At 29.6% G+C, this 7,079-nt stretch overlaps 1 protein-coding gene across 1 annotated transcript in view; it reads left to right on the forward strand.

The window, feature by feature from the left end:
• LOC139512619 (nose resistant to fluoxetine protein 6-like) overlaps positions 1–7,079 on the forward strand; it is a 499,632-nt gene that overhangs the window by 217,383 nt on the left and 275,170 nt on the right. The gene's annotated exons all lie outside the window — the stretch shown is intronic.

Consider the following 7,079-nt stretch of genomic DNA (forward strand, 5'->3'; position numbering starts at 1 on the left):
AAAATAAATTTCCGCTTTTCCGTATTTTACTTATAAATGGACTTAGTTTTTTTTGCCAGAAACAAAACATTCACTCTGTGGTTTAAGTTTTTAAAATTTTTATAATGTTCTTAAACTATCCTTGATTTCTACCAAACTTAGACAAAAGCTTGTTTCTGATCATAAGATATTATTCAGAAGTAAATTTTGTAAAAAAAAAATTCACTTTTTCCGTATTTTACTTATAAATGGACTTAGTTTTTCTTCCAGTTAACATTACATATAGTCTGCAGTTAAAGTTTATAAAACATTTATTAGATTCATAAACTATCCTGGATTTTTTTACCAAACTTGGAAGCTTCTTTCAATCAAAAGACAGTATCGAGAGGGAAATTTTTATTGATGTTTTTCCTCATTTTTGTTGAGTCTGCGATTAACAGCAAAAGTAGGAGAGACTACGAATTTTTAATAAAGAATGGGACATTTGCAAGCCCTTTTGGTGGATTTTTAATGATTGCCGGTAAAAGTAGATTTTATTCCATTAATCTACCATGACCATTTTTGTTGACATTCAATGTACTGTAAATTCAGAAATTATTGCAAGATTTTTTATCTTTGGAAATTATGCCACTGAATGAGTATTGCAATAAATAGATACAATTTTATGCAGATTTTCATAAAATCGCAATAATTTATCGCACTTTTCAGTCCATTCTTCAAAATAATAAATGCATGAAATAATTTCTGAATTTACAGTTGTTATTCAGATGTACAAAAATGTATGATTTTGTGGCCGTATGACATTTGCGCCGATTTTAAAAATGTTCATTCTTTCATTTGCGCCGATTTCATTTTTTCATTTGCGCCGATTTTATATTTGCTTCTTATTAGATTTACAGGTAAGTTAATACTTGTACGTGTACTATACCATTGGTGAAATCTGGTTATAAATGTTGTTCACTTTTGTTTAAGTTAATTTTGATTCATATTGTTCTGAAACTTCGTTGTAACATTATTGACATATTGCACACCGAAACGAGCCAAGGAGTCAATTCTTTGATCATCGATGGCTATACATATCGGAAGGTCAGTGCCCTGAAACATAACAACATATCTTACAAAGTACCATAAAATCGTTTAAAGCCAGAGTCACCACGGATTCAGCTGATGGTCTGACTATTGTCAAAACACAGAATGAGCACAACCATGTAGCAGTTGACCGAAAGACAGAGGCTAAAGAACTACGGGTACGGCCAAGGAAAAAGTCTATTCACCTGTAATTTACCTGTAATTCACCTGTTAAAAAAATCGGCACAAATGAAAATAAAAATCGGCGCAAATGAAAGAAAAAATCGGCGCAAATGAAATGCAGATCGGCGCAAATGCAAAACGCGAAAAGATATATTGTATCAGTCCATGGAAGGTGATCATGAAATTTCTTGATCCTCAAATTTTTTGCGAAAGAGTTACATCTACTACGCAATGCTAAAAATGTAATAATATTAAAGCACAAATGTTTAAGATTTTAAAATATTTGTTACTTTTCTGGTATTTTACTGTTGCTATGCATTTGTGAGTTGTTGTCTTCAGTTAATTATTTATGTTTTTGTTATTTATATTATTTGTGTTCATGGAAGATTCTTGATAAAATGTGTATTTTTGAAGACAATATGTTGAAATATTACTGTTATGTCCTTTGTTTTTTTTGTGTTATTGAGTTTTTGTCTCCTTGTTGTGTATTACACATTTTGTTTTTCTATACTGATCCTGATCAGGGAATGTGTCAGTGTATAAACTGGAGTGCATTTGTAATTTCTTTATTGTCTCAATTAATTGATTACTTTTAATATTTGTAAATTCTTTATGAAAGACAAAGAACAAAACATTATTATGTAGACAATGGAATTTATGTAGCGTCTGTTGGTTGTTACATCTTTTCAAAGCATTTTATAAACTTATCTCCTATATCTCTTGTTATTATTCAGCATACTGCCAGTATTTCATGTTTTAGAATGAATGATTTAATCAGCCAACACATTGACATATTGTTATACATACCTTCAATGTTTTATTTGTATATTTTCCAAAAAGAAAATGTATGATAAATGCTTGTTTTTGCCCCTTAAATTCGAAAATAAAATTAAAAAAGTGAATTAATCTATCACAATCTGATTTAATTACAGAGCCTTGTTATTAATATTGAGATTTGGGGCCACAAATGTACCAAAAAATATTTTGCTGTAATATATCTTACTGTGGGTATTTTTTTTTTTTTTTAGGAAGGCTTTGGATCATATCTTTGATTTTGCAAAAATCTAAGTTCAAAACGGAAATTTTAGAAATCACATTTTCATTTTCATATTAAAATTAGATTCCTAAGTGAATTATAAATAGTCTTGTATTTTAGATGGTTGAAATTCAAAATAGCTCATGCTACTTTATAAATTTATTGCAAATGGATTTGACATCCATAAATTTAAATGATAGCTGTTGTATTTTATTACGTTTTATTGTTTGTTTATACAAATGTATCTGTTTGTCAGAAGTTTTATCACATGATTTTACATTATCTAGTCAAGAAAGTGTTCAAATTTATTCCCAGTGACTTATACTTGAGATGTTTGTTGTATTTAGAATTTTTAGATTTTTGGGATTTAAAAGTTTTTGCTTGCACATGGTTGCTCTTATTCCATATACTGTGGATTCATTTATTTCGTGGGTATTATTTTTGTAGATTGCAGAAAACTTACATATATATATGGATATTTGATTTCATGGTTTTGCCAATCTCTGTATACAAAGCCTATTGAAAATATGATATTTGTTGAACCATTTGAATTCGTGGTTCAACTGTACCCACGAAACCCACGAAAATTGGTATCCAACAAATAATAATGAATCCACAGTAAAAAGAACAAAGATATGATCCTTGAATATGTTTGTGTAGTTTGTATGATATTTGTCTATATTAAGTTGATATATATTTATTTATCTTAACAAATTATATAACATATCCATTTGTAATGCTGTACGGAGATTGTTTTTTTTGGGGGGTCAAAATGGTCTTATTTTAAAATTTTCTCCTTATCACTGCCAATCCTTAATTTCAGTACAAAATTGATCAAATTTTTATATATTTTATCATTTGTATATTTTTTTTTTACTTCATTAGGATTATACCTTTAAATTTGTTTGTCCAGGAGATGGGAAAAACAGTCAACACTTGATTAAAATTGTAATTTTTACACTGTAAGGGTACTAATAGTAATTCACATGCATTTCCAAAACAGATATTTTCCGCAAAAAATAAGTCCTTATTGATATTGTTTGTCTGTTGTATTTTTTTTCTATGGTAATTCAGCCAAATTACTAAAAACTAGTTTTATTTACCATTTAAATGATGACATTGTTGTTTTTATTTTAATATTTATAATAACAAATAATCAAGGATAACATTTAATGTAAAATTTAACCCTTGCTTTAAAATACATTTCTGAAAATGGTTTTTCAAATTAACGTTGCCAAAAATACCCTGAAATGTACTGTCTTTGTTCCGTATATATTGTGTCAATATGTTGACGATTTGATTATCAAGTTATTAATGTGTTGAAGTTTGATTTTCATGCTATTTTAAATATGTTGAAGATTTTATAATTACATTATTGATATGTATAAAGATATGTAGTTCAGTTATTCTTCAGGAAGGTTGTGAAGAAGTGATGTAGATTGAGATTTAAGATAAAAATGATATAAGGTGTGAAGACTGCCAGGGAGAATAAATATGTAGATGTTTTTTTTAATAGAAATTATATAAAAAATATATAAAATTCATTGCCAGGGGGAATGTGAGTACTACCAGGTAGTAGGCTACATTACTTGTTATTAAATTATTTATTATATACAATTAGTTTTTATTACTTCAATTTAGGATAACTTTAAAAGGACTTCCCTTCCAACTTAAATTAACATGATTTTAAAGAAAAGAAACAAGGATCAATATTTTACGGTGTTTATTATGATCTAGTTGATAGTAACAATGTTGAATTATCTCCCCCTAATAGGGAAAAAGGTCTTTATACAATAACTTGAAGGTGTCATAACTTATGGTCGAAAAAAAAAACAACCACAAATTATGTTTAACAAATTAAGGTACTAAGATAGGAGGGACAAAGAAATTACAGTGCACATATTTTGGCCTAATCAAAATTTTACCATTACTCAACTAGTTGGGGATTGTAAAATAATGGTACACACACATGATGCAATGTTTATCTGGTTAGAATTGTGACATATTTTATGCCCATCCTTCAATAGAAAAAGATAATTTGCTATTATGTTTTCTTTTCTGTGTGTCTGTTCCTCTGTTTTTACATAGTCTGTCCTATATCAGTTTACAGTTTTGTTTGAAGGTTGTTTATCATTATGTTGTGGTCATATCAATTTTAAAGTGAGTCTGCTGGTTTATTGTGCTTTGATTTATTTTCAAAGATACAGGACATGGAAAAGAGAGATGACATATGGTAAAATGGACATACATTAAGAATTTTGAATAATATGGAACTGTGACATTTAAGGCTCCAGACTTTTTTTGTAGTTGCTTCAAAGTATGAACTGCTTGATAAATTAATACGGTCCTTTGAAAGCCTATGATAGATCAATGATACTTAAGGATTGTGTACCCCTTGTGTTGCTTCAATGCTAAACATATGGAAATTTTATAGAAAATCCACAGCCTTTCCCCTTGTACTCTCAATATTTTGCAATTCGGTGCCTGGTAGATAGAGGATTATTGTATGCAGTGCTAGCAATGATTTCCTTTAAACAAGTTTATAAATTTAAATATTGGTGAAATCAATGAAACAATGAATAATAATGCTTTGCAATTAGTTTCCACTTAGTATACGTACACAATGGCACACCTCTATTATTCATCATCTTTTCTGTTTTCATACTATTGCAGTTTTAAAATTTTGTAATTACATGGCTACAGAAGGGATCATAAACCTTAAGAGGAAATTGGAAATTTCTACTCTATGTTAGAAAGTACATTTTGTATTATTGCCAATAAGACAAGTGTCCAAAGAAGATCAACAGACAAAAAATTAAACAAATTCAGGTTAAAATAAGGCCCTCAGCAATGAGAAAAAAAAGGATTAGTAGGAAATTTTAAACTTTGTCCTTAATCTTGGATAGAACTTTAAAACAAACTGTAACAAGATTGCAAAAAAATGATATGTTTCACCTGTTTAGCTGATAATGATCGAAAGGTCTTTAGGATCAAGGTCTTTTAAATATAGATAACAGACGCTTCTGATGATAGTTGAAGGTTAGATAAACCCTGATAGATGGACATGTACACTTTACAATCATTCTATAAACAATAGAGACATGTCTGGCTTTCTTGTAAATTTATAGTATAATACAAGTATTGAATCCAAATTGCAATATTTAGACATATAAACTATGAAAACATTCAAAGTCAATGAACTATGACTAAGGGGCAGGACCAAACAATCTGTATGGAAATGAGCAATGCCAATGCTTCTAAAACTGCATACCTAATACCATTAACTTATCATAAGTGATTCCCTAATCCCTAAACAAGTTAAAAGTTTTTTTAGTCAATAAACATTGATAGGCAAGGGAGCCAAATAATTTCCGTGAAAAGAATTAATGCATATGCTAAAACTACCATTAAGTTAACATTAGTGGTTCCTCCTAAACTGATCAATAACAAACTAAAACTATATTAAACGTCAAGTCAATAGACCATGACTTAGTGGAAGGCAGAGAATGATCTCCATGGAAATGATATGTGTCAATGCTTATAATCATGGATCTGCATACCACATCATTGACCTACCACTTGTGGTTCCTCTTAAATTGACCTAATCACAAACTAATCATGTAGTTAGCAAAGTTCAAAGTCAATAGAATATGACTGTTGTAGTAGTGTCTCCATGGAAATGGGATGTGCCAATGATTATACAACTGCATACCAAATATCAAAGACCTTCCAGTAGTGGTTCCCTTAAAGCTGATCTAATCAGGAATTGGAATGAATTTAAGGTTTATATGTTCCTCTATCGGCTTTATCTGACCTTGAACTCATTTCATGGTTTATTTGTCATCATTTGAGTATGCATACACTAAATCTGGAATACAGGCAAAAAATACCACTGATGAATACATGCATAAACAGATATTTCTTTCTGTTAAAACCATCTATATAAAGGACAGAAAGCTTCTTCATCCATAATCTTCCCAATTCTTTGGCTGAATATAATTCCAGCAGATATTCTGTTCAATCTTTTTAAATTTCAAGGCAATTTAATTCATTGAAATAGTGGTCTGACTGTCTGAAGCATGAGTTCACTGAGAGATATGGTTAATTTATGACATGGCTCCTAGGCCTATCGAGGGGTATATGGAATAGTTGCTTCGACCAACATTGGAGGCCACAAACACCATTCTTAATTGTAAATACCATTTGAACCTTAGAAGGGCACACTACTCTGTGTTATTTCATTTTATTCATATATAATTAACTTTCATCATTATTGCTGAATTGGTTTATACAGAAATAAGAAGATGTGGTATGAGTGCCAATGAGACAACTCTCTATCCTAGTCACAATGTGTAAAGTAAACAATTATAATTCAAAGTACTGCCTCCAACAAATAGCCTTGGCTCACACCGAACAGTAAGCTATAAATGGCCCCAAAATTACTAGTGTAAAAACAATTAAACAGGAAAAAGTCTAATCTATACAAAAAAGAGAAACAAGAACAACTTATGAAACACAACAAAGGACTACTGAACAAAAGGTTCCTGACTTATTTGCATACAGGTATAATTATAAACAGGAAAAGATCAGCAACACTTTTAATTTCTTTTTGTTCATTTATTCTATTTAAAAAAAAAACATTTCAATACATATATTCTATATAAATACTATCAAAACATCACTATATAACTTAGTATTATATAAGAAAAGAAGTACGCTTAGTTTTATAATGTAGTATTGTCTCCTTACTAAAGTTAGGATTTTAAAATCTTTGTTAAGCGCCATTCATGACCTATCTTCAGATATCACATGA

The sequence above is a fragment of the Mytilus edulis genome, chromosome 2, assembly GCF_963676685.1.
Source record: "Mytilus edulis chromosome 2, xbMytEdul2.2, whole genome shotgun sequence".
Classification (NCBI taxonomy): domain Eukaryota; kingdom Metazoa; phylum Mollusca; class Bivalvia; order Mytilida; family Mytilidae; genus Mytilus; species Mytilus edulis.